General features: G+C 43.8%; 1 long non-coding RNA gene and 1 other non-coding gene across 13 annotated transcripts in view; one reads left to right on the top strand and one right to left on the bottom strand.

Moving 5' to 3' along the window:
- LOC105602913 (uncharacterized) overlaps positions 1-27,106 on the bottom strand; it is a 99,036-nt gene that overhangs the window by 7,636 nt on the left and 64,294 nt on the right. For 3 of the 12 annotated variants that reach the window (XR_009597051.1, XR_009597054.1, XR_003585560.3), the window contains 4 exons: positions 9,381-9,529; positions 8,309-8,344; positions 5,041-5,247; positions 2,490-2,647 (listed from right to left, as the gene is read on the bottom strand). This is a non-coding gene — a long non-coding RNA (uncharacterized LOC105602913). Of the gene's footprint in view, positions 1-2,489; positions 2,648-5,040; positions 8,345-9,380; positions 9,530-13,816; positions 13,964-24,296; positions 24,514-27,106 lie in introns of all 12 variants that reach the window. The other 9 variants (XR_009597050.1, XR_009597048.1, XR_009597049.1 and 6 more) reach the window with 6 other exon arrangements.
- Positions 12,800-12,872, top strand: TRNAG-CCC (transfer RNA glycine (anticodon CCC)). The gene has a single exon. It is a non-coding gene; the product is annotated as a tRNA-Gly (tRNA).

Here is a 27,106-nt window from a genome sequence, read left to right as displayed (position 1 = left end):
TTTCAACACAATTTCAAAAAATGCCTAATGGAAGAGAAGTTGGTCTATTTGAAAGCATAGAAAAAAAGAGCATCACAGAAATAAATATGGAGAGTCCTATTCAAATATGGTTCAGCAATGGACCAGTATTATTGAGTCATTGGCAAGATAGGCAGCTGCTACTGCTGCTGCTAAGTTGTTCCAGTCGTGTCCAACTCTGTGTGACACCATAGATGGCAGCCTACCAGGCTCCACCGTCCCTGGGATTCTCCAGGCAAGAATACTGGAGTGGGATGCCATTTCCTTCTCCAATGGATGAAAGTGAAAAGTGAAAGTGAAGTTGCTCAGTCGTGTCCAACTCTTCGAGACCCCACAGACTTCAGCCCACCAGGCTCCTCCGTCCATGGGATTTTCCAGGCAAGAGTACTGGAGTGGGCTGCCATTGCCTTCTCCAAAGACAGGCAGAGTGCATCTCAAAAACCAAACCGAGGAATGCTCTTTTAGCTCATGCACCTAATTCTCTTTGTTTTAATTATATGCTCTTTAAGCTGTGATCTGATTGTAATATGCTTTTTCTGCCTATATAGGGAGAGTGCTTTTGGGTATGTGAACCTCAGCATCGTGGTCTTTGAGACCTTACATTTCTCATTATAAATCAATAATTTGGCATCCTGGCTTTCAACATTGTACTTAATAATCTTAATTAATGTGAGTCCAATTCTAAAATACAAACCTACTCTTGATGTGCTGGCAAAGGTCAGATTTCTGAGCCTTTTAGACAATAGACCAGGGACAGGTCATAGATGCCTCTGAACCCTGGTTTTCCTACTTGAAAATGAAGTTTTAAAATGATGTTTATCCAATAGGCCAAGACACAGAAACAACCTAAATGCCCATCAACAGATGAATGGATAAAGAAGATGTGGTGCATATATACAACAGAATATTATTCAGCCATAAAAAGGAAACAATGCCATTTGCAACAACATAGATGGATCTAGAGGTTATCATACTAAGTGAAGTCAGACAGAGAAAGATACCATATGATATAATTTATATGTGGAATCTAAAATATAACACAAATGAACCTATCTATAAGATAGAAACAGACTCTCAGACATAGAGAACAGACCTATGGTTGCCGGAGGGGAGAGGCGGTGGGAGAGGGATGGCTTGGGAGTTTGGGATTAGAAGATGCAAGCCACTATATATGAAATGGATAAACAGCAAGGTCCTACTGCATAGCACAGGGAATTATATTCAGTATCTTGTGGTAAACTGAATCACTTTGCTGTATAGCAGAAATTAACACAATACTGTAAATCAACTATACTTCAATAAAAAAAATAGTGCTTACATTATGGAGTTGTTGATCAAATGTTGATATTGATATTGATGGGAAATTCTCCAAGGCATTACTACTGTATGAGTTTTCTTGGTAGACAAAATCTGACCTCATAGAGCGCATCTGCTTCTTTTCTGTTGGAATCTGCATAACTCTTACTCTCAAAGCACAAGCCAACTTGTGAAGGATTTATTTGAACTGTCTATTCTTACCACTTCCTTTGATGCCCCTCCCTCTGTTTCCTCATATCCCACACTCCCAGGATTTTGTGCTCTGGCAAGACAAAGCCAGCACCCCCACAGGCAGCACCCCATGCTCTGGCTGTCACACAACCCAACTTGCATGCTCATAAGGACTGGTCGCTACAGCCAATATAAGAACTTGACTGATGCCAGTGAAGTCACAACTGATAATGTCAATGCTTTAACATTCAAAGGAACACTCTCAAATTGTAGAATTTAATTGGCTGAAATTGGCCAATAGGGAAAAAAGAAAACTTTGGGTCATATGAGGCCTGTTTGGTGCCACCTCTCAAGTCTACAATTTTCTCCACTGTCCTTTTAAAGAATTCTGGGCCATTGCAGCAAGAAAACTTTTGCTCTTGTGTGAATGCAAGGGGTTTTATGAGATTTATAGGACTTTGGGTGAGACTAGGGAAATTCTTGCACTAAATTAGGGGTTTTCAGGTGTGGGTGAGCTGCTGAATAGTAACTATAAGGTAGTTTGGGGCAGGTACAGAAGAATAACATGAAATGGAGCTGGTCTGAGCCTAGGACATTGTTTCCTTTGGAGCAAACTAGACTTGGTCCAGGGGACCTCAAGCAAAGAGATGGACTAGCCACCATTCACTTTGCTACTTTCTAATCATGAGTCAGCATTCCATGCTAAATCTAATGGATGGTTCAGAGAATCACAAAACATGGTTAAACAATTGGTAAATAGGACTCACAAAGAAAATGTGAGTAAAGAGAAGTATTTAACCAGAGATAGGTGATATTAATAACATAGCCTGTGTTATTTTACTGAAGGTTGGTTGTTATCAGTCAAGGTTCTCCAGGAAAACAGAACCAATAAGGTGAGATATATATATATATATATATATATATATATATATATATATAGAGAGAGAGAGAGAGAGAGAGAAACATTATAGCAATTGGCTCACATGATTATGGTGGTCGAAAAATCCCACAGTCTGTCTATATGCCTTCTGGAGAAGCAGGAAAGCTGGTGGTGCAATTGAGTCCAAGGTCAAAAGCTCAAGAAAGGGGGTTGGGGGTGTGATGGGGCTGCTGGTGTAAGTCTCATTCCAAGTTTGAAGACCTGAGAAACGGAAGCAAAAATGTTCAATGGCAGAAGATGAAAGTCCCAACTTAGGCAGAAACAACACAAAACAAGCAAATAGAGCCTTGCTCCGCCTTTTTATTCTGTTCAGGCTCTCAATGAATTGGAGAGGACTAACTTTTGAGGCTGATTGTTCTTTGCAGAGGGCATTCTTGGGAGTGTCCAGCATAATTATCTGGTATTATTTCAAATGATGATTAAAAGTGAGTCTTTTGTGGTAGGGAGTGCTTTCTGTTAATTATCTTATTTATTTATTTTAAGCCTCCTTCCCAACTTCTGTGGTTCAGTTCTGCTTATTTTAGGAACCCATTAATGTATTCAGTATCAATTACCACTTGCACACAGCTCTGTGTGGGTGAGTTGCAGAGCTGAGAAATTCGTTAAGAAAATGAGTTCTGTTTTTTTAAGTTTACTTTTATCACTTTCTCATTTCAGCTGGGTACCTGGGGGGGGGGGGGGCGGTGAAGAAAAGCTAAAAGACACCTGATGCCACTTTTAACTTTTGGCTTGAGTCATACAGATTGGATTTAACTTTAATGAAAATAGAGGAAATAAACTCTGAATGTATGTGCTCGTCCAAATTTATAGGTCTTAGCCAAGAAGCCTGAGTTATTTTTAAAAATTCATAAAGAATGCACTTTTCATGCTTGCTGTTTGAAATCTCAGGTATCATTTAGCCTAAAACACAGAGGCACACAAAATGATGTACTATTAGATTCTTGGCCAATTTTTTTAAAACTCCACTCAACCTCCCCTCCCAGTGTCTACCTCTCCCTGGTAGGCCCCTGCTTTCCCCTCATCTTTGCAAAGACACCCTCACCCGCTCCAGCATGGTAATGAGCTGGCCCCCTGCCTGCCTCGTAACCTTCTTTTCTTTCATCAGAGAGGCTGTGTCTCAAAGTCCTGTTTGTGATTAACTAACCTTGGTGGTTAGGATAACAAAAGGTGAAACAGTTCAAGCAGCAAGTGGGAAATTTCCCTTACAGATGGTTTCTTTCCCTTTGGTGGAAAACCCAGAAATGACTGGATGGCATGTGCGCCTCATTATGGGATCGGTAAGCCAGCACGGAATCGCATCATGTTTGCTTAGCCTCTTTCCTCTCTTCTTTTCTCTTTTTTTCCAAATTGTCACCTCCTGTAGGCTTTTACCTCCTAAATGAAGTGTCAGCCCTTTAATCCTTGTCTCAGTTTCTGTTTTCTAGAGGAACCTGGCTAACTAAGTAGAACCAAGGAAAGGAATCTTTGATTAAGGGAAGGTCCATAATATCAGGCCTCTAGGTGCTTAGGAGGAAGGCAGTAAGATTGTTCTTATAGTTGAGTCACCAAGTCACATCTGACTCTCTGGGACCCCACTGGACTGTAGCCCACCAGGCTCCTCTGTCCATGGGATTCTCCAGGCAAGAACACTGGAGTGGGTTGCCATTTTCTTCTCTACGGGATCTTCCTGATGCAGGGTTCGAACCCACATCTCTTGTGTCTCCGGCATTGGCAGGTGGGTTCTTTACCATGAATCCCCCTGGGAGGCTCTTGTAAGACTGTAGAAAACACCAAAAAGGAATATCCTAAAGGCACATTTTCCTAACTTAACACTTCCGTTGAAGCATTCCTCCACAACTGGAGAAAAAAAGGGAATGTGGCCTACTCAAATGTCACAGTGACACAGAGGTGGTTAAGGCCGAAGGAATTCAGAACTTAAGGGTAGAAAGTTCATAAAGCTTTCCTTCCTATAAGCTACAGTGTTAGTTTTTCTTCCACCCATCCTCTATAGAGCACCTGTTGTGTGTCGGGAACCCCACAAGCTGCTGAAGAAATAGCAGTGGAGAGATAGTGATTCTGGTCCTCAAGGAACTCACTTTCAGCAGGGAAGACAGAAAGGACACATACAAGTGAAAAGTGCAGGATTAAAGGGGAGAATTTTTTAGGGGCTTTTCGTGTCGAGAAACAGATGGTCTTCTATTACCACAAGCATATGAATGGAAATGGGGAAGGCAGAAAACTCAAAAGGATGCCTCATGAGAACCCAGATAAAAGCACACAATTCAGCTTCCCTGCATGTATGGAAACTGGATCTTGTTGGGTTTCTGAATGCCTAGATTGTAGGCAGAAACTGTAAGGCCCTTCAGATCCAGTGCAGTGATCCCACCTCTATTATTTCATGAATAAGTCCCTGAGACTTCCCTGGTGGTCCAGTGGTTAAGACTCCATGCTCCCAATGCTGGGGGCCAGGGTTTGATCCCTGGTCAGGGAACTAGATGCCACATGCCACAACTAAGACTTTGCATAGCTGCAACTAGAGATCCCACAAGCTGCAACTAAGACCCGGTGCAGCCAAATAAATAAATATAAATAAACATTAAAGCAAACAAACAGACCTCAAAATAGAGAGGGCTAATCAAGTTAGACATTTCCTTCTTTCTCACACTCTTGTCCATAGGTAGGAGTTGGTCCAAGGTGTCTGCTCCAGGAAGCTGAAAGGGGCCCCAGGTTCCTTCTGTGTTGTTGCCCTGCCATACCGGGTGGGTATTGTCTTTATCTACATGGTGCAAGCTGGCTCTCCAGCAGAGCATCAGCATTTGTTCCTGTGGGAAGGAAGGAAGGGGAGGAACTGAGTGGGCAAGCCGCTGAAGTGGCCTACTTCACTTCCAGTCGTTCTGCTGTCAAGAACTAGTCACCTGACCAATTCCAGCGCAACGGAGGCAAAGAAACCATCTCTAGCTGGGCTAAAACCCCTGGATTGGGGGGTGGGTACTATTACTAAAAGGAAGAAAGCGAGAATAGAAACTGGATAAGATTGCCAGAATTAGAGCATAATAATCCCAGTTGGAGAAGACTCTTGAGAGTCCCTTGGACTGCAAGAAGAACCAACCAGTCTGTCCTAAAGAAGATCAGTCCTGGGTGTTCATTGGAAGGACTGATGCTAAAGCTGAAACTCCAATACTCTGGCCACCTCATGCAAAGAGTTGACTCATTGGAAAAGACCCTGATTCTGGGAGGCGTTGGGGGCAGGAGGAGAAGGGGACGACAGAGGATGAGATGGCTGGATGGCATCACCGACTCGATGGACATGAGTTTGGGTGAACTCCTGGAGTTGGTGATGGACAGGGAGGCCTGGCGTGCTGCGACTCACGGGGTCGCAAAGAGTCGGATACGACTGAGCAACTGAACTGAAATGAGCTGAACTGAACTGAATCCTAGTTAACTTTGAATTTCTGATAAGCAACTGTTTTTAGTGTAAGTATGTCCCATTTGGACATACTCATTGTTTATCTGAAAATTATTTATTCGGTTCAGTTCGGTTCAGTCGCTCAGTCGTGTCTGACTCTTTGCGACCCCATGAATCGCAGCATTATCGGGTATCTGCAATTCCAAGCAGGCTGCGTGTCCCGTATTTCGTCTGTCAACGCTAACAGTAGGGCACAAGGAGTGTTGTCACTTTGTCACTGGTGCGGTCTTTTCGCATCGGTTACAAGTGAGCCATCAAGGCAACTCAGGTCCAAGGGGAGGGATTAGAACATCTCTTGATGAGGGAGTGACAAGGTTACATTGCAAAAGAGTATGTGGCAGACATGGTCGTAGCCATCTTTGGAAAACACAGTTCACCTTACATGTTTTATATCATTTGAGCAAATCAAATGTCACCCCTCTTAAATGTTAGTTTCATCTTACGCTTGCACCAAGTCTCTTAAAAGTCACTCGACCCACCCTGGGTTCTCTCCCAGGAATCCTAACTCAGAAATAGGAGGGAAGGAAGCGGAAAGAGACCAAGCGGCGGAGGCCAAGTGGTGTGCTCCTTCGCGCAGGGCTCTGGAGGACAAGCTCATGAGCTGCTGTCGAATTCTCGAGACCCACCCCTGGATTCCTCCTTTGATAAATTTCAATAGTTCAGCTTTTCCTTTGATGCCACAAAATGCCTCCAGCATCCTTTCATTAACTTATTCTTCTCTCTCATCCAGTTTTTCTTCTTTGGTTTACACTAACCACAGGACACTTCTTTTAATTGCCATCAAAATTTGACAAGCAAGGGACTTCCCTGCTGCCCAGTGGGACATTGGAAGACTCGGGGCTTCCAATGCAGGGGGCGTAGGTTCAAACTCTGGTCAGGGAACTAAGATCCTGCCTGGGGCACAGTGTGGCCAAAAAAAGTTTTTTTTTAAAGTGAGACATTGCATACAGCCAAATTTAACCTTAAAAGAGGTAAAAGAACAGCAGTTCTTTGGGAGGATGTCATTTCTTCTGAGGCGTCTATGACAGGATTGAATGTGTCACCATGATTTATATTTCACTGTTGTTGTTGCTGTTCAAAGAAACTACCCACTGTCTGTGTTATAAATAAGTAAATCAGAGGCATAGATAATTGGTGACAGCTATCACTTCAGTATTAGTAAAGTAGAATTTGCATACATTTCCTCTACAGGACTGGCCAAGGAAAAACTGACCAGTGGGAACTTTAATCACTTTTCTCTCCAATCTGACAAAGGAGAAGAACAAAAAAGGCAGTGGGGAGCAAGAAAAATGGAAAGAGAATTAACAGTCCAGTCTACAAACTGAATAATCATATTGGGATATAGAAGCATCAAAAGTGAGAAAATACTAAGGAGATATTTCCAGGTAAAGGGTCCTGATGTTCAGGAAACAGCCTCCCAGTCTTAGCTGGGAGGTTTACAAGAGAAAAAAAGAGAAACTAATAGGAGAGTTTTGGATAAGAAAGACTTGGAGGAATACTGAGAGGTATGATACAGTTCAATGAGCAAATGAGAGTGGTTGTGGATCTTTATCTCTGGGGAGTTGAGAGAAAAGAACAGATTGCTGGTATTCGTTTGGGATGGACCGGGCGAGCTGATCAGAGCCTTCAGAGTCCTCTGAGTCCTCCTCGGAGTTTCTCGGGGTTTTGGGCCCCTCCTCATTTAAACTGCTCTCTTCATGCGTGTCACAGCACAGCACCTCCTCTCCCTGACCTCCCTTCTCTGCTCTCCTCGGCTCCCTGGAGAGGAAAGCTTCTGCAAACCACTAGAATGACTTGTAATGTCTTTTGAAGCACAGGCCAGAAGCTTCTGGATGTCTGGCGCCCTTCAGAAAAGCTATTAAAGAATCACAACAACATATATATGGAATTTAGATGATAACCCTCTATGCGAGACAGCAAAAGAGACACAGATGTATAGAACGGACTTTTAGACTCTGTGGGAGAGGGAGAGGGTGGGATGATTTGGGAGAATGGCATTGAAACATGTATACTATCAGGTAAGAAACGAATCGCCAGTCTATGTTTGATACAGGATACAGGATGCTTGGGACTGGTGCACGGGGATGATTCAGAGAGATGATATGGGGTGGGAGGTGTGAGGGGGGTTCAGGATTGGGAACTCATGTACACCCATGGCTGATTCATGTCAATGTATGGCAAAACCAATACAGTATTGTAAAGCAAAATAAAGTAAAAATAAAAATTACCAAAAAAAGAATAAAAATAAAAAATAAACTGCAAAAAAAAAAAAAAAAGAATCACAACATGCTCAGAAGTGTGAACGTGCTAATCATGTGGAACAGGAGCAATCAGATTCGTGGCTGGCTCTCGTGAAATGGAAACGTGACACTTCAGCGGCTGCCAGGTGGTGCTTAAATAAAACTAGGGCACTTCACCTTGAAAGCTTTCAGGAAGTGCTGGGAAGCTGTGTCCTGTAAAAAGAAAAATAAGTGATTTTAAAAGCCCCGGCCTCTGCGTGGGAGTGGTTTGGTGCCATGTTGAGTGATGTCATAGTCTAGCGCTGTTGAGTACTTGGATTGGGGCTAGAGGGATGGTGGAACTGATGTCATAATTTTAATTAAGTTGTATTCATTTCAAATTTTTAAATCGAGGTCAAAGTCACACAACAAAAAAGTAAACATTTAAAAATGAACAGCTCCATGGTGGGCTTCCCAGGTGGCCCTAGTGGTAAAGAACCCTCCTGCTAATGCAGGTTAGACATAAGAGCTGCGGGTTCGATCCCTGGGTTGGGAAGAGCCCATGGAGGAGCCTACGGCAACCCACTCCAGTGTTCTTGCCTGGAGAATCCCATGGACAGAGGAGCCTGGTAGGCTGCAGCCCATGGGGTCGCAGAGTCAGACACGACTGAAGTGACTTGGCACAGCATATACTGTTGTGCTGCTGCTGCTGCTAAGTCGCTTCAGTCGTGTCCGACTCTACGCGACCCCATAGATGGCAGCCCACCAGGCTCCCCCGTCCCTGGGATTCTCCAGGCAAGAATACTGGAGTGGCAGCCACCTCCATCAAGTTTCAAAACATTTCATCACCCCCACCAAAGACCTCATATCCTTTAAGTAAGTACTCCTAACTCTCCCCTCCCCCTTGATACTTGAGTCAAGTATCAAGTCAAATTGATACTTGACTCCACTATTGGAAAAACTTTTAAATATGTTTGGAATTCCTTGGGTCTATGAATCTACTTTTTCAACTCTACATTTTTGAAATCTAACCAGAGGCCTAGAGGCTTTACTGACAGTTCAGTAGTTAAGACTTCGCCTTCCAAAGCTAGGGTGCAGCTTCCTTGTGGGGGAGTGGAGATCCCACAGACCTCATAGCCAAAAACCCAGAACATAAGCAACAGAAGTAGTATTGTAACAAACTCAGTAAAGACTTTAAAAATGGTCCATATAAAAAAATGTTTTAAAAGATAAAATAAATATAGAACAATAATTTCCAATTCAAACTTACCATCTCGGGAATTTCTTGATGGTCCAGCAGTTAGGACTCTGTGCTTTCATTGCTGGGGCCCAGGTTCACTCCCTGGTCAGGGAATGAAGATCCCAGAAACCATAGCGTACGACCAAAAACAACAAATGCATCATCTCAATTGAGGTACACTACAAAATAAGAAAAAATGTAAGAGATCTTATTTATCTTTAAAAAATATATATTGATTAACAATGAAATAACACTATTTTAGAAATACTAAGTTTAATAAAATGTATTGCTAAAGTTATTTTCAGCTTTTTTTATTCTTTTCATTGTGGCTACTAGAAAATTTAAAATTATGCATGTGGGAAAAAAATAATGCATGTGACTGACATTTATTTCTACTGGACAATAACTCAAACTAGATACTATCAGAAAACTTTTTAACTACCTACTGTGAACTTTTTTTTTTTTGGCCACTCCTCAAGCAGCATGACAGATCCTGGCTCCCCAACCAGGGATCAAACCTGTGCCTCCTGCAGTGGAAGCACGGAGTCCCAACCACTGAACCCCCAGGGAAGCCCCCACCATGAACTTTTATATATAATTTTGCTATCCTGTGAAAAAGTAGGTTAGAAACAATGTTTGCAATTTTATTGACTTTTCCTTAGACTTTAGCCTGGACCAGAATTGGTTACCAGCTAAGCTGTGGGAATTCTATGAAGGTTTCCTCCTCTCCTGCAAATTACTGATGCTCATATGAAGTCAGAATCATTGGGAAATGTCTTATGATACAATCACCAAAATATTTTAAGTGAGGAAAAATAAGGGATGCTTTCTGGCCTTCCAGCTTTTTTATGACATACATATTGATATACACTCTCAGTTTTGAATGAACTAAAAGTATGCAGTTTTCTGCTATTGAGAACAGAAAATAAGCACTTATTTATGTATATTCATTCATCAGCATATTGAGTGGACACTATGTGCGCTATGTTTGCTGCTGCCTGTTTAGGAATAAAAACCAAACAAGGTGCCTGTCCTTGAATGAAGCTTACGTTCCAGTGAAAAGAGACAGAAACCAATGAATAAGATAAGCACCAACTCTGACATGTTCTGTGGGAAAAAAATGAATATCAATGTATCAATATAATGACTTAATAAAGAGCAACTTTATCAAATGGCAGGGAGTGTGTGTGTGTGTGTGTGTGTGTGTGTGTGTGTGTGTGTGTACTATGTGTCCAATTTAGGTAACTAGGCAATCTCTCTGAGATGACAATTAACATTTGAATAAAAAGGAGTTAGCCACACAAATAGCCATGGGAAGAGCAGTCCAGGCAGAAGGCACACTCTGCAAAGCAAAGGGCTTGAGGTGTGTTTGAGGAACAGAAAGGAAGTCATATGATGAGGATGTGGTGAGCAAAAGGGAAAAGAACAGGAGACAGGACTGGCGAGCAGGAGCCAGTAGGTCATGGAAAGACATCTACATTTTATTTTATGGGTAATGGGGAGCCTTTGGTGGTTTTAGAGCACAAGAGTAACAGATGCTTTTTTCCCTTTTTCATACAGATGATCCAGCGGTAGCATCAATGGACAGCTGACCCTGTTCTATAATTGCCAGAAAGAAGAACTGATCGGTTTGGATAGATGTCCTCCAGTATTCAGTAGTATTTTAGTTAATACTGCTATATACCAAGACACTGTGAATGTATACTATTTGCACCAAGGGCCCAAGGACCACCTCCCCTGCCCCCTGCCCCCTGCCACTAGGAGATAATTCATCAAAAGTTGTGTCCAACTCTTTTCAATCCCATGGACTGTAGCCCCCCAGGCTCCTCTGTCCATGAAGATTCTCCAGGCAAGAATACTGGAGTGGATTTCCATGCCCTCCTCCAGGGGATCTTTCCAACCCAGGGATCAAACCCAGGTCTCCCTCATTTCAGGCAGATTCTTTACCCATTGAGCCACCTGGGAAGCCCAAAAGGAAAGACAAGATCAGTCAAATAAGTCAAACCCAAAACAAGGCATAGGGACTTCCCTGGTGGTCCAGTGGTTAAGAATCCACCTTTCAAATGCAGGGGATACAGGTTCAATAAGTAGCAGATGAGGGTATGGTGAGCTATATTGGGTTGGGTTCCCCACGAAGCTCATTCTGAGACAAGGATTCAAGAGCAGGTAGTTTATTCTGGAGATGATTCCAGGAAGCACAGTAGGGAGGATGGAAAGGGAGACACAGAAAGGAAGAGGGACAATAAGGGGCATGTGGCAAGCGAGTTATTGCTATGGGCAACTGGAGCTCAGCATCAGGGCAGGGGGCTCTGGCAGGCTGCAGAGAACAAGCCACATGTTATCTCCATGGAAGGAGAGGAAGCTGGGATATTCATCTACCAACTCCATCCATCACTGGGTGGGGCCGTTTCTAGAGACAGAAAATCCTTGCGACTTCTGGGCCATCCTGCTTGCTGGCCAGGTGTCCTTCCACAGCCAGAACAAAGCCCTCATTCAGAGAGTCACAGGCGTAGCAATGAGCATCTTTCTGTGTACAGAGGTTAGGACTGAGGGGCCCTGGGCAGGACCCCAGCAGCATCTACTACACAGGATCAAGCATAGAGGAAGTTATTACATAGTCTCATTTCTGGCGCCATTTCCAGTCCTCATTCTTGTTTTTCTTTCTCTCCCTTCTCTCCCACTTACAATTTATGCAATCTGGCTGTGTTTTATGTATCCTTGTAAGCTGCCTTAAATCTTTTTTTGGAACACAGCAGCGCATAAATAAATAAACACTAGCAAGGTTTAACATTTTCCCTTTATTTATTGACCATTTTTCCCTTCTGTGAACTTTTTGGACCAGGGCCTCTTTTACTTGCTTCTAGCATTGTGCAGGGCATATTGAAGGCATTTGATTATTGTTCTGTCGAGCAGCACAAAGATATGCGGTGGGTTTATAAACAGACTCTGTGACCAGAAACAGAGGCACAGGACTCTCTGGTCCTTGATTTCTTGAACTCAGAGCTTAAAATATTGCCTGCACATAGCAGATGCTCAGCCAATGTCTGTTAAACGAAAGAATGGGACTTGGAACATCTATATTCATAAGGGTTCCCATGGATCACCATTTAGAAATCCATCAACATACTGGAACTGTGTGTCTTCTAAGGGCAAAATTGCCTTTATCATGTGGATGCACTTATTTTCATGAGTATAATAAGCTGGGAGGCAGGAACTAAAGATAGATCTAGAGATGGTGTTTTAAAGTGTATATCCAGCAGGCTCTGTGCATCTCAGAACAACCTTTGGTAACTCAAATGCAGCCTGTTTGTGAACCCGATCTTTGCTTGTAGGTGTCCTGGCAAACTGTTCTCATAACACTGCTATTGAGAAACTGCGTTCCCCAGGAAACTCAGATGCTAGAAACTGAGTGACTGCTTTATATCTCATGAATCAGAAATTGTTGGACTTCCCTGATGATCCAGTGGCTAAGACTCCACATTCCCAATGTAGAGGGCCCAGGTTCGATCCCTGGTCAGGGAACTAGATGCTGCAACTGAAGATCCTGCATGCTACAACTAAGACTCAGCACAGAGAAAGGAAGGAAGGGAAGAAAGAAACAGGAAAGAAAGAAGCTGTTGTTTGTGGGTTATAGGCATGCAGGTATCTGGATTGGGTTTTTCTGGGACTATCACATCTCCCCTCCTTTTTTATTTTTGGCTGTGACATTTCCCCAGTAGTTTTAATAAAACACTAGGTAGAATTTAAAGCGTAGCCCCTGAAAGACAAATTTTTTTCCACTTAACAGATCAGCATTACCCATAAGTAGGTTACTTCTAGGAAGCTCCATTTTCATATAGATCTTAGCAAAGGAGGAGAAATAGTTTGGCACTTTTTAAATTTACGTATGTTTAAATTAAGATATAATTTGAATAACATAAAGTTCATACTTTTTTTGATAAGTAAGAAGTGGATTTATTTAGAGAGAAACACATTCCACAGACAGAGTACGGGCCATCACAGAGGGCAAGTCTGGCAGCCAAGTTCACCCTTTTCAAAGTGAATGAACCAGTGAGTGTGTGCTCAGTCGCTCAGTCGTGGCCGACTCTGTGCGACCCCATGGACTGTAGCCTGCCAGGCTCCTCTGTCCATGGGATTCTCCAGGCAAGAATCCTGGAGGGGGGTTGCCATGCTCTCCTCCAAGAGTTCTTCCCGACCAGGGGGTAGTACTCGCATCTGCCTGCATCTCCTGCCCTGCAGGCAGTGGTTTTTAGTACATTCACTAGGTTACGCAACTATCACCACTAATTCCAGAACTGTTCCTTTGCCCCCCAAAGACTCCAATACTCATTAGCAGTCACTTCCTATTCCCCGGTCTTCCCAGCTTCTGGCAACCACTCATCTCTATGGATCTGTCTATTTTAGACATTTCCTATAAATGGAATCATATGATATGTCGCCTTTCCAATCTGGCTTCTTTCGCTTACCAGAATGATCTTAAGTTGCACCATGTTGTACCACGTATCAATACTTCCTTTTTCATGGCTGAAGAATATTCCACTGGTGTATGGCTACACCACACTTCGTTTATCCATTCATCCATGGACAGACACTCGGCCGTTTCTACTTTTTGGCTATTGTGAATAAGGTTGCAGTGAACACCTACATACAAGTAATCTGTTCAAGTCCTCACTTCCCATTTCTTTGGGTATTTATCTAGGATTGGAATTTCTAGGTCATATGGGAATCACCTGTTTTCCAAAATGATTACACTCATTTTACTTTCCCCCCAGCAATGTATGAGAATTCTAATTTCTCCACATTCCCACTAATACTTGTTATTCTGTGTGTGTGTTTAAACCATAGCCAACCTGGGACTTCCCTGGTGGTCCAATGGCTAAGACTCTGTGCTCCCAATGGAGGGGGCCTGGGTTCAGTCCCTGGTCAGGGAACTAGCTCCACTATGCTGCAGCTAACAGTTCACATACCACAACGAAAGACTGAAGATCTGCATGCCATAACTAAGACCCAGCACAATCAAATAAATAAATATTAAAAAATAATAAAGTGGTGGCTCAGATGGTAAAGAATCCGCTTGCAATGCAGGAGACTTGGGTTTGATCCCTGGGTTGCGAAGATCCCCTGGAGAAGGAAATGGCAACCTATTCCAATATTCTGGCCTAGAGAATCCCCACAGACAGAGGAGCCTGGCGGGCTACATTCCTGGGGTCGCAAAGAGTCGGACAAGATGGAGAGACTTTTGCTTTCACTTTCATAGCCATCCTAATAAGTGTGAAGTGGTATCTTGTGGGTTGCCTCTATTATTATTTTTTTATTTAAATTTCCCCCTGTCCTGTCTGAGCCCTGATATACCTGTCCTGGAACAAACATCCATCTTTCCCCTTACCCCCAACATCCATCTTTCTTCTTTCACATACTTTTGTTTTGAGAACAGTTTTAGGATTACAGAAGATGGAGCAGATAGTACAAAGAGTTGCTGGGCTTCCCGGGTGGTGCGAGTGTAAAGAGCCTGCCCGCCAATGCAGGAAACATAGGCGATGTGGGTTCAGTCCCTGGGTTGGGAAGATCCCCTGGAGGAGGAGATGGCAACCCACTCTAATATCCTTGCCTGGGGAATTCCATGGACAGAGGAGCCTGGTAGGCTATGGTTCATGGGGTCACAAAGAGTCAGACATGACTATAGTAACTTGGCACGCAGGCAAGCACAGACAGTTGGCATGTACCTCTTCTCTCTTCTGCTCACAATTTCTCCTCCTAGTGACATCATACATTAGTGTGATATATTTGTTATAGGTGCTGAACCAATATTGATTCAGGGTTATTTTAAATTTATATCGGTACATTATTATTAACTGAAGCCCTTAGTTTATATTATGGTCCTTCTTTGTGCTGTACAGTGGTATGGCTTTTGACAAATATGTAATGTTATATGTCTGTTATTATAGTATCACACAGAGTAGTTTCATTGCCCTGAAGATCCTCTGTGCTTTACTGATTCATCCCTCCCTCCCGCCTCCAAAGTGCTGAAAACCATTGATCTCTTCCTGTCTCTTTTTACTAGAATCCTTTTTACTTTTGACTACAGTCTTTTCCAGAATGTTGTGTAGTTGGAATCATACAGAGTTTGAACTTTTCAAACTGGCTAATTTCATTTTTTTTTCACCTTTTGAAGAATTTCAGATTGGGGGCAGTTTTAAACAAAGGTGCTATAGGCATTCTCTGATTGAGTGATGACCTGGAGAAGCCAGTGCCACTGAACAGATTGTTTATTACTTACCTTCCTGAGAGAAGGGGACACACCACACCACTCAGGGCCACAGGGGAGGGGTCAGGTCTTGATCAGGAGGCAGAAGCAGGAATAAGCAGAAAGCCTAAGCCACAGCCTTTACTAGAGTTTCTGCAGAAAAGGAGAGACAGCCTACACCACCTAGGATGGGCTCCTTTGCGTAATTCCAGCAGGCTCTAGGGCATAGGAGCTGTCTTCAATTGTCTGGTGCCTGATTCTGGGGTGATTAGGGAGAAGCAACTATTGGCTTGGTGTGTGAGTTAGATAAGCAGGTGGGTGGGATATGACACTGAGTCAGATGGTCTTTGCATGACTAGACACGTTCCAGCAAGCAATCCACCTCCTCTAAGAGATTAGCTAGCTCTATAAATGCAGTCTCTCCTCCAATCTGCAAGGTCCCCCAAGATGTTCACAACCTCATAAGATATATAAAATAATAATAATAATAATAATAAACATGATTAGGGAGTTCACCTGGTGGTCCGGTGGGTAAGACTCCAAGTTCCCAATGCAGGGGGCCCAGGTTTGATCCCTGGTCAGGGAACCTGATCCCATGTGCTACAACTAAGAGTTTGCATGCTGCAACTAAAGATTTCACACGCTGCAAATGAAGACTCCACCTGCCGAAACTAAAAGAACCTGGATGCCAAAACAAATACTGAAGATTCTGAGTGTGGTGGCTAAGACATGAAACAGCCAAATAAATAAATATTTTTAAGGTATTAAAAAAAAATGTTAATACACTGAGTTTCCCTAGAGGAATGGTTTTGAGATTGGCTCTATGCAAGCAGATACTTATGGGGTTTTTACTAGGGATCAGCCCCTCTAAAAGGAAAGGAAAAGTCTGGCTGCAGTACCAGCTTGACAAAGTCTTGGCCAACCCAGAGGGAAGGTGTGCAGTGAGGAGTGCCCATCAGAGTGCCCTGCATCCAGAGGAGAGGGGCACCCTTCACAGCCTTGCCTTGGTTGCTCAGTAGTGCAGGCTGCTCTGGAAAGGGTATAACCATGAGCGAGGCAGCTCTGCTCCTAAAACAGACCCTGAAGGAGCTTGGGGGCCATCTGACCCCACTCCCTGCAAGTGGACAGCAAGCCCTTCCTTAAAGGGGGAATGTTGGGTGGCGCATGTCTGTGACAAGCTTGGGGATTCTATTGCAGTTGGCCTCAGCAGTTGCTGGCTTGAGGACACACTCATTTTCTCCTTTCCATATACTGGTTTTGTTTCGTTTTATTTATTTATTTATTGAGGATATACTCTTACTGGCTACCTTTCTTCCCCTGCCTCACTTCCCCACTCTCCTTCACCTCCTTAATCAACTACTTGCACCAAAATCCTTGTCTTAGAGTCTGCTTTTGGGGGAACTGAAACCAAAACACATCCAATTCACCATTAGAATGATGCTCCTTGGGGCAGGTCTGGCAGTTTCCAGTTCGATAAATGTACTTGGGGCTTCCCAGGTGGCGCTAGTGGTAGAGAACCCTCCTGCCAATGCAGGAGACATAAGAGACATGGGTTTGATCCCTGGGTCAGGAAGATCCCCTGGAGGTTAGCATGGCAACCCACTCCAGGATTCTTGCCTGGAGAATCCCATGGACAGATGGGCCTAGCAGGCTATAGTCCACAGGGTCATAAAGAGTCGGACACGACTGAAGCACACACATCTTGCATTACATATACATACGGTGATTCTAGTCCTGATTTGCTCGACACAGTTCAGTTCAGTTCAGTCACTCGGTCATGTCCGACTCTTTGCGACCCCATGAATTGCAGCATGCCAGGCCTCTCTTTTCATCACCAACTCCCGGAGTTCACCCAAACTCATGTCCATCGAGTCATTCTCGTTTAATATGTTTTCCTGATGTTCCATTCCATTGATGCCCCTTTTTCTCCTAAAATTATCCTGGTTTGGGGACTTCTCTGGTGATCTGGTCACTAAGACTCCATACTTCCAATGCAGGGGGCCTGGGTTCCATCCCTGTCAGGGACCTAGATCCCACACACTGCAGCTAATCGACTAAAGAAAGATCCCCCATGCTGCAGTGAAGATTGAAGATGCTGTGTGCTGCAGCTAAGACCGGGGACAGCCAAATAAATAAATATTTAAAAAACAAAACCATCCTGTTTTGGATGATACATGTTATGATCAACCTACAACGCTTTAAAGTAAGTGATCCTTAATAAGATCCATGGACAGGGAAAAGTGGTTTGTTTTGATCTTGTATGCCATCAACTCATAGTTTATTTTGGGTGAATCATCCAGTTTTAGAGTTGGAAGCAACCTCCAGGCCTGGCTTATCCATTAACTCTCAACATTTTTTTTTCCCCCAAACTGTTGGAATGCACATGGTTGACTATTCACATGCATAACACCCCCATGGGAATTCCGATTATGCCAGCTGTAACCCCACTCCTTTTCTCCTAGCCAGGAAAGCATACCGAATGCTGGTGAGAATTAGGTTGTTACAAGGATAATGTGATATTTTTAAAAAGATGAATCATTCTCCCGCACTGGTACTTTAACCACCAGCATCAAATCAGTCATGACACAGTTCGTGACTGATTGAATTTAAGAACTGCTGATCTTGTTCCAAACCCCTACATTACATAAAAAAGTCATTTAGCCATATGGTGTCTCCACTTTCTCACCTGGAAATGGGGATGCTAAAGTCTCCTTCCCTGTCTGGTTGAGTTTTGGTAGAAGGCAAATGAGATAATGGATGTGAAAGCTTCAGGAGGTATAAATCCTTGGAACCAATGGGAGCCATTGTGGGTTTTATCTGTATGTGGCAAGAGGCAGCCATATCTGCTTAGAGTTTTCCAGAGCCACACTAGAACTTACAAAATAGGTGGATTTGTACCCATGTGGTTTGCACAGAACATTTATGAGTGAAAAATTTACCAGTGTTCCTGTTCATTATGTGAATTCTCTTTATGTCTTTGCTAAGGTGTCTTAGTCAAAATTCAATGGTTGGGAGTGGATACAGGTAGGTATATGTATGGCTGAATTCCTTTGCTGTCCACCTGAAACTATCACAACACTGTTAATCAGCTATATTCCAATACAAAATAAAAAGTTTAGTTAAAAAAAATAAATAAAAACCCCAAGTTGGGAACTTCCCTGGGGGTCCAGTGGCTAAGCACTCGGTGCTCCCAATGCAGGGGACCCGGGGTTCCATGTGGACTCTAGTCAGGAAACTAGAGTCCGCATCGCGCAAGGAAGAGCTTGCATACTGCAACCAAGAGTTCGAATGTCACAGCTAAAGATCCTACGTGCCACAGTGAAGATCGAAGATCCCATTTGCTGCAACTAAGACCTGGCACAGCCAAATAAAGAAATATAAATATTTTTTTAAAAACTGTATATAAAAAATTCCAATGGTTACAAGAGACAAAGATCCAACATGAATTAGCTTGAATAAATTGGCTCACATAATGAAACCACAGGAACGTGCTGGCTGGAGTTGGCCACAGGGACGGCCAGAACTTGAGACTGGAACATCGAAAGGATTCTCTGCGTCTCTCACCCATGCTGCTTTCTATGCTTCATTATCTTGGAACAGCTTTCACTAGGTGGGGGCATGGCTATCAGACGCTAGGCTCACATCTTTACCTCTTTGTGATCATAGAGGAGAGACGCCCTTGTTCCCCAGCCTGCCCCCTCAGATTAATTAGAAGAACCCGAGTGAGGCACTCTGATTGGCTCACCATTGGACCAATCACTGTAGTCCAGGAAATAAAGTATAGACTAAGTCAGCTGCCCACACCTCCCATCAATTGCTCGAGGGCTTCTCATGCACACAGTTGCTTCAGGGATTTGGAGGAGCTGGCAGCCGCCAGATCTGTGTCTATCATTCAAGGAAAATAAAATCTTTTAATACACCGTCAAACCTTTATTCCTAACGAACCTTTTTCTATTTCGGGGGCTATAAACAGCAAATCCTTTTCTTTTCCTTCCAAATGAAAATATTTTGAATATTGTAATGATGACTTTCCAAAGCCTACTTTCAAAATCACTCTTGAAATGGTTTGTGCCAATGTACACTCCTACTCACAGATGGTGGTGGGTATTCTTGAATGGTAAACTGTCATTGATCTATGCTGGTGGCTGTCGATTGAGGGTGATTGTGACTTCCCAGGGATGACGGCAATGTCTGGAGACAGTTTTGATTATCACAAACGAGGGTGGTGCTACTGGCTTCTCGTGGGTAGGAGGACAGGATACTGCTAGATACCCTGCAGTGCACAGAGAGCAGCTCTCACAACAAAGAATCCTCTGGTTCGAAATCTCAATAAAGCTGAGAACCTCTCATCTATACATAGGGATATGGTCTTTGTCTTTCTATATGAAGAAGTCTCAACAAGGAGCCTTGCCTGGACAGAGAATCGTGGGCAGCACACTCTATCGGCTGGTCTTGGCACAGGGAGGTACGCTGGAAGTCGTGTCTTCCCACTTCGGGAGGAGGGCGGTGAACATGGCAGGTAAAAAAGCTTGGCAAGTGCCCGGATAAACTTCTTGGAAAACTCACCCTTTCAGCTCTTCTGGACTCTTTTTTTTTTTTTTTTAAATTGGAGGATAATTGCTTTACAGAATTTTGTTGTTTTCTGTCAAACCACAACATGAATCAGCCATAGATATATATATATATATATATCCCCTCCCTTTTGAACCACCCTCCCTGGACTCTTCGTTTTAAAGACAGTATTTAAAGCACTTTAGCAAAAAGAGAGGTAGCTCAGTATATAACTGAATGTGAGAATTACCGATGTTTAGTTTATTTCTATTCTGATTCTTGGAAAATAATGGTCATATATTATCATTAAGGAAATTTAATGCATGACAAAATGGAATGTAAGAAACCCCTCCCATGCCTACAGTGTCTGGTCTCAGCAAATTTTACAACAGGAAAAACTCATCTTTAATTTTCAGCTTCCTTATTTTTCATCTTTCTCCATGTGACTCACTGCGTCTCTACTGACTGAGACCAATGCATGTTACCATCTGCTTCTTTTCAGAAGTAGTAAAATGAAGCAGTTAAGAGTAGGGACTCTTGTCATTGGACTGTCTGGATTAAAAGCATGACTCTGTTAATTATTAATAGTGTAGCTTTGGGCAAATTTCTTTAATTCAGTACAGTTGCTCAGTCGTGTCCGACTCTTTGTGACCCCATGGACTACAGCACACCAGGCTTCCCTGTGCATCACCAACTCCAGGTGCTTGCTCTAATTCATGTCCTTCGAGTCAGTGATGCCACCCAACCATCTCATCCTCTGTCGTCCCCTTCTCCCCTGCCTTCAATCTTTCCCAGCATCAGGGTCTTTTCCAATGAGTCGGTTCTTCGCATCAGGTGGCCAAAGGTTTGGAGCTTCAGCTTCAGCATTAGTCCTTCCTAAGAATATTCAGGACTGATTTCCTTTAGGATGGACTGGTTTGATCTCTGTGCAGTCCAAGGGATTCTCAAGAGTCTTCTCTAACATCACAGTTCAAAAGCATCAATTCTTCGGCGCTCAGCTTTTTTATGGTCCAACTCTCACATCCATACATGACTATTGGAAAAACCATAGCTTTGACTAGACAGACCTTTATTGGCAAAAATAATGTCTCTGCTTTTTAATATGCTATCTAGGTTGGTCATAACTTTTCTTCCAAGGAGCAAGCATCTTTTAATTTCATGACAGCAGTCACCATCTGCAGTGATTTTGAAGCCTAAGAAAATAAAGTCAGTCACTGTTTCCATCGTTTCCCCATCTATTTGCCATGAAGTGATGGGACTGGATGCCATGATCTAAGTTTTCTGAATGTTGAACTTTAAGCCAATTTTTTCACTCTCCTCTTTCACTTTCATCAAGAGGCTCTTTAGTTCTTCTTCACTTTCTGCCATAAGGGTGGTGTCATCTGCATATCTAAGGTTATTGATATTTCTCCTGGTGATCTTGGTTTCAGCTGTGCTTCCTCCAGCCCAGCGTTTCTCATGATGCACTCTGCATAGAAGTTAAATAAGCAGGGTGACAATATACAACCTTGATATACGTACTCCTTTCCCTATTTGGAACTAGTCTGTTGTTCCATGTCCAGTTCTAACTGTTGCTTCCTGACCTGCATATAAGTTTCTCAAGAGGCAAGTCAGGTGGTCTGGTATTCCCATCTCTTGAAGAATTTTCCACAGTTTATTGTGATCCACACAGTCAAAGGCTTTGGCATAGTCAATAAAGCAGAAATAGATGTTTTTTCTGGAACTCTCTTGCTTTTTCTATGATCTAACGGACGTTGGCAATTTGATCTCTGGTTCCTCTGCCTTTTCTAAAACCAGCTTGAACATCTGGAAGTTCTCAGTTCATGTACTATTGAAGCCTCACTTGGAGAATTTTGAGCATTACTTTGCTAGCGTGTGAGATGAGTGCAATTGTGCAGTAGTTTGAACATTCTTTGGCATTGCCTTTCTTTGGGACTGGAACGAAAACTGACCTTTTCCAGTCCTGTGGCCACTGCTGAGTTTTCCAAATTTTCTGGCATATTGAGTATAGCACTTTCACAGCATCATCTTTTAGGATTTGAAATAGTTTAGCTGTAAATCCATCACCTCCACTAGCTTTGTTCGTAGTGATGCTTCCAAAGGCCCACTTGACTTCACATTCCAGGGTGTCTGGCTCTAGGTGAGTGATCACACCATCGTGGTTATCTGGGTCATGAAGCTCTTTTTTGTATAGTTCTTCTGTGCATTCTTGCCACCTCTTCTTAATACCTTCTGCTTCTGTTAGTTCCTTGTCATTTCCAACCTTTATTGTGCCCATCTTTGCATGAAATGTTCCCTTGGTATCTCTAATTTTCTTGAAGAGATCTCGTCTTCCCCATTCTATTGTTTTCCTCTATTTCTTTGCATTGATAACTGAGGAAGGCTTTCTTATCTCTCCTTGATGTTCTTTAGAACTCTGCATTCAGATGGGTATATCTTTTTCTCCTTTGCCTTTAACCTCTCTTCTTTTCTCAAGTCCTCTTAAATTTCTTAACTAACCTTAGTTTCCTCATCTATAGAGATGATAACAGTGCCTCCTCAGGGACTTTCCTGGTGGTCCAGTGGCCAAGACTCAGTGCTCCCAATGCAGGGGGCCCAGGTTCAATTCTTGATCAGGGAGCTAGATCCCATAAGCCGAAACTAAGAGTTTGCATGCTGCAGCTAAAGATCCTGCATGCTGCAACAAAGATCAAAGATCCCGAGTACTGCAGCTAAGACTGCTGCTGCTGCTGCTGCTAAGTCGCTTCAGTCGTGTCCGACTCTGTGCGACCCCATAGATGGCAGCCCACCAGGCTCCCCCGTCCCTGGGATTCTCCAGGCAAGAACACTGGAGTGGGTTGCCATTTTTCTTCTCCAATGGGTGAAAATGAAAAGTGAAAGTGAAGTCGCTCAGTCGTGTCCGACTCTTCGGGACCCCATGGACTGCTGCAGCCTACCAGGCTCCTCCGTCCATGGCATTCTCCAGGCAAGAGTACTGGAGTGGGGTGCCACTAGATGCCGCCAAATAAATGAATAAAAAGAATTAAAAGAAGAAGCAGTATTGGTTTGGTCGTAGTCAGTGAACTAGGAGTCAGAAAACGTGGGTTCCAGCCTCATTAAAACGCTGCTCTTGCCCAGCTGCAATGGCCTGGGCACGCTAGGTCTGTTCCCCAGGAATTGCTCCAGTTACAGCCACTGAAGTGAAGTGAAGTGATGTCGCTCAGTCGTGTCCGACTATTTGCGACACCATGGACTGTAGCCTACCAGGATCCTCAGTCCTTGGGATTTTCCAGGTAAGAATACTGGAGTGGGTTGCCATTTCCTTCTCCAGGGGATCTTCCCGACCCAGAGATTGAGCCCCGGTCTCGCGCATTGTAGGCGGACGCTTATACCGTCTGAGCTACCAGAGAAGCACTAGCTACCAGGAACAGCCACTAGATGGCAGCAAAAAGCAAGTTCCCCCTCAGAGGCTTCCTCTCATCAGTTTCCTGATCCCTGGGTCGGGAAGATTCCGGAGAAGGAAATGGCAGCCCATCAGTATTCTTGCCTGGAGAATCCCATGGAAAGAGGAGCCTGGCGGGCTACAGCCCATGGGGTCTCAAGAGTCGGACATGACCGAGCAACTAAACCACCACAAGCTCAGATGGCAAAGAAGCAGGAGACAATGGTTCGACCCCTGGGAAGGGAAGATCCTCTGGAGAAGGGAATGGAATGGCCACCCCCTCCAGGATTCTTGCCTGGAGAATGGCATGGACAGAGGCTCCCAGTCTATGGGTTTGCAAAGAGTCAGACACAATGGAGCGACTAACACACTTTCAACCAACAAAGTAACTGCAGGCTTCCCTGGTGGCTCAGTGGTAAAAGAATCTGTCTGCAATGCAGGAGACAGTCCATGAGGTCGTGAAAGAATCAGACACAACTTAGCGGCTGATGAAATGACAACAAAGTAGCTGACGTTTCTCCCCAATTTCTGTCTACCCCTTCACTCACTTTCTGCTCACGTTTTTGCGGGTACTAAGCACTGGGCCTGCTGGGGCGGATGGAGAAGTCTGCAGTAACTGAATCCATGCATTTCCATTTCTTTGACTATTGCCTTTTTCCAGTGACACTCAGACCTTCTTCACCAGTCCATCATCTTTCCTGACTACATAGCTGACCATCTAGTCACTCACCGAATAGCCACACTGGCTGTCCCAGAGGCATCTCAAATGCATCAGATCCAAAACTGAACACATTGCTTTTCTCACCAAAGTTGCTTTTGCTCCTATGTCCTTGTTTGCACTACCATCCAAAAAGTCAGGAATGGAGAAACCTCAGGGTCGTCTGTGACTCCTCCTTCTCCTTCATCTTTCACAGCCAATCAGTCACCAAATCCTGCAAACAACACCTCTGCAAACACAATTCCAAAGTGGTTTATGTGACACAGGCTCATTTGTAAAACATTCAAAGAGAAAAACCAAAAACTGAAAAACACAGATTGGAATGTTTCACTGTTCGGAAAACTAGTGCTTTCTTTGTGTTTTTTGCTTTCACTTTCCAAAATTTCTACACGGTGCCTGTGATTCTTCTGAAATTAGAAAATTTTAAAACCTACAGTATTATCTTTCTCCCGAAAGTATGTGTACATACAACTGTTAGGACATCGTACATAGCTATCTCTAGGGTAGTAATGTGCAGAAAAAATTTGCCCGTAGGTACAGTACTTTGCCAAGCATCTGCGGTGAGGCTGCCAAGTGGATCAGCTGGCACGGCAACTCTGTCAGCCCTTTGTTAAAAACGGCACTTCCTCCACACATGGCTCCTGAAAGCCACTTCATTTTTGGATCCGATTATTTAATGTGAAAAATATTTCTGCTGCAGAAATTCATTGTCATCTCAAGTTTATAGAGGAGATTGTTTTTCTCACAGAGTGGAGTGCTGATATATCCAAAGGGAAGCAAGCCCCGCCTGAGTCCTTCAGTCAACAGACATTTATAGGGTGCTGACTTACACCCTGGGCGTTACTTTAGGAGTTTGGATTCCAGGGGTAAAGGAGATATTTAAGGTCCCTGCTCTTAAGAAGATGTCATCACATAGCTGCTAAGCAGATAAGCAAGATGGTTACAGACAGCAGAAATGCCAGGGTGGTGGGAGAGAAAAACTAAGTCAGTAGGGGTGGCTAATTTTGGGTTGTGTGATGCCCACACAGGAGGGCATATTTGAACCACAAGGTGAGCTACAAGATGGAGCTAGCTGTCTGTGGAGCTGCTGGCAGAGCCCAGCCTGAGGGAATGGCAAGCACAAGGGCCCTGAGGCAGGGACAAACTTGGCATTTTTAGGAAAGAAAAAGGCCAGTGTGGTTTTCGAGAGGTAAGTCAGTGAGGAGTAGTGGAGTGGATGAGCTGGAGAAGGTGGACAGAGTTCGAGCAGGGTCTTGTAGTTGATCAATAAAGAGGTTGGATTTTAATCTAAGTTAAAAACCAACATGAGTACAATTACTTACACATACATATTGCGTACCTACTATGTGCAAGTACTGTTCTAGGCATTTTACACATGCTATTTCATTTAATGATTACAACCACTCTGTGACACAGGGTTGGTCCTGTGGCTGCTCTGGGTTCTGCTATTTTGAGTGCATCTCCTATCTTCATGTCCCACCATTTAGGGAAGGAAAAAATATATCTTCTGGTCTCTCCTTGATGAGTGCTGGAGTAGGGCTGGCTAACTGGAGGACGAGAGGTCACGTGGAGGAGAACTGAGGGTCCGCAGGTGACAATCAGCACCAGCCCAAATATTGAGCGAGACCATCTTGGATCGTCTAGTTCAGCCTAGCCAAACTCCTAGCAACCCAGGAGTATTACTGCTGGTCCCACCAATATGTAGAAAGACAGCATCTCTGATCCAACTTAAAGAAGGTTGGCCATTGAGTTTATACTTGGAAAATAATAACTATTAAGGCATATAGAACATTTTTAATGTACCAGGCACAACGCTGCCTTTACATAGCATTTCCCCTTACAACAGTCCTGTGACATAAGCACTGAATTTTAGCTCTTTTTTATAGATGGTGAAACCGAGGCGCTGAGAGATCAACTGGCTTGTTTACAGTCACACAGCTTTTAAGAGCACCCTGTTGCTCATTTCAGTTCAGTCAAGTCACTCAGTCATGTCCGACTCTTAGCAATTCCATGGACTGGAGCACACCAGGCTTCCCTGTCCATCGCCAACTCCCAGAGCTTATTCAAACTCATGTCCATTGAGTCAGTGATGCCATCCAACCATCTCATCCTCTGTCGTCCCCTTCTCCTCCCGCCTTCAATCTTTCCCAGCATCAGGGTCTTTTCCAATGAGTTAGTTCTTCGCATCAGGTGACCAAAGGATTGGAGCTTCAGCTTCAGCATCAGTCCTTTCAATGAATATTCAGGACTGATTTCCTTTAGGATGGACTGGTTTGATTTCCTTGCAGTCCAAGGGACGGACTCTCAAGAGTCTTCTCCAACCACAGTTCAAAAGCATCAATTCTTCGGCGCTCAGCTTTCTTTATGGTCCAACTCTCACATCCATACATGACTACTGGAAAAACCATAGCTTTGGCTAGACGGACCTTTGCTGACCCTGTTGCTCAACTTTCGGGAAAGGGAAGGAAAATCGTTCCTATGGACTGCAGAGCTGGGATGGTCCTCCAGGGGGCGCAATTCACATTGTCTTCTATGTGTACCTGCCATCCAACCCTGTGCTTTGTTACCCATTTTTCTGTACTGACTCCAACTGCCCCTTCTGGGTGCACTAATTTTAGGTCAACAGAACCTTTGAGAGATGGAGGATATAAAATAGCGCGACGTTAGCCATCATGGCTGTGCTCAGGATCTGCAGTCTTGGAAGTCCTCCACAAGGAGGAAGCTTAGGCAGGTAGTGGGGATCAGATAGCAAGCATTACATGGACTCTGCAGCTGGGAACCCAGGCAAGGCTGTGTGTCACTCTAGGCATGCAGAGACTGGA

Source organism: Ovis aries, chromosome 17 (genome assembly GCF_016772045.2).
Source record: "Ovis aries strain OAR_USU_Benz2616 breed Rambouillet chromosome 17, ARS-UI_Ramb_v3.0, whole genome shotgun sequence".
NCBI lineage: Eukaryota > Metazoa > Chordata > Mammalia > Artiodactyla > Bovidae > Ovis > Ovis aries.
Note: the sequence above shows the minus strand (reverse complement) of the source record. Positions and strands in the feature narration are given on the sequence as shown.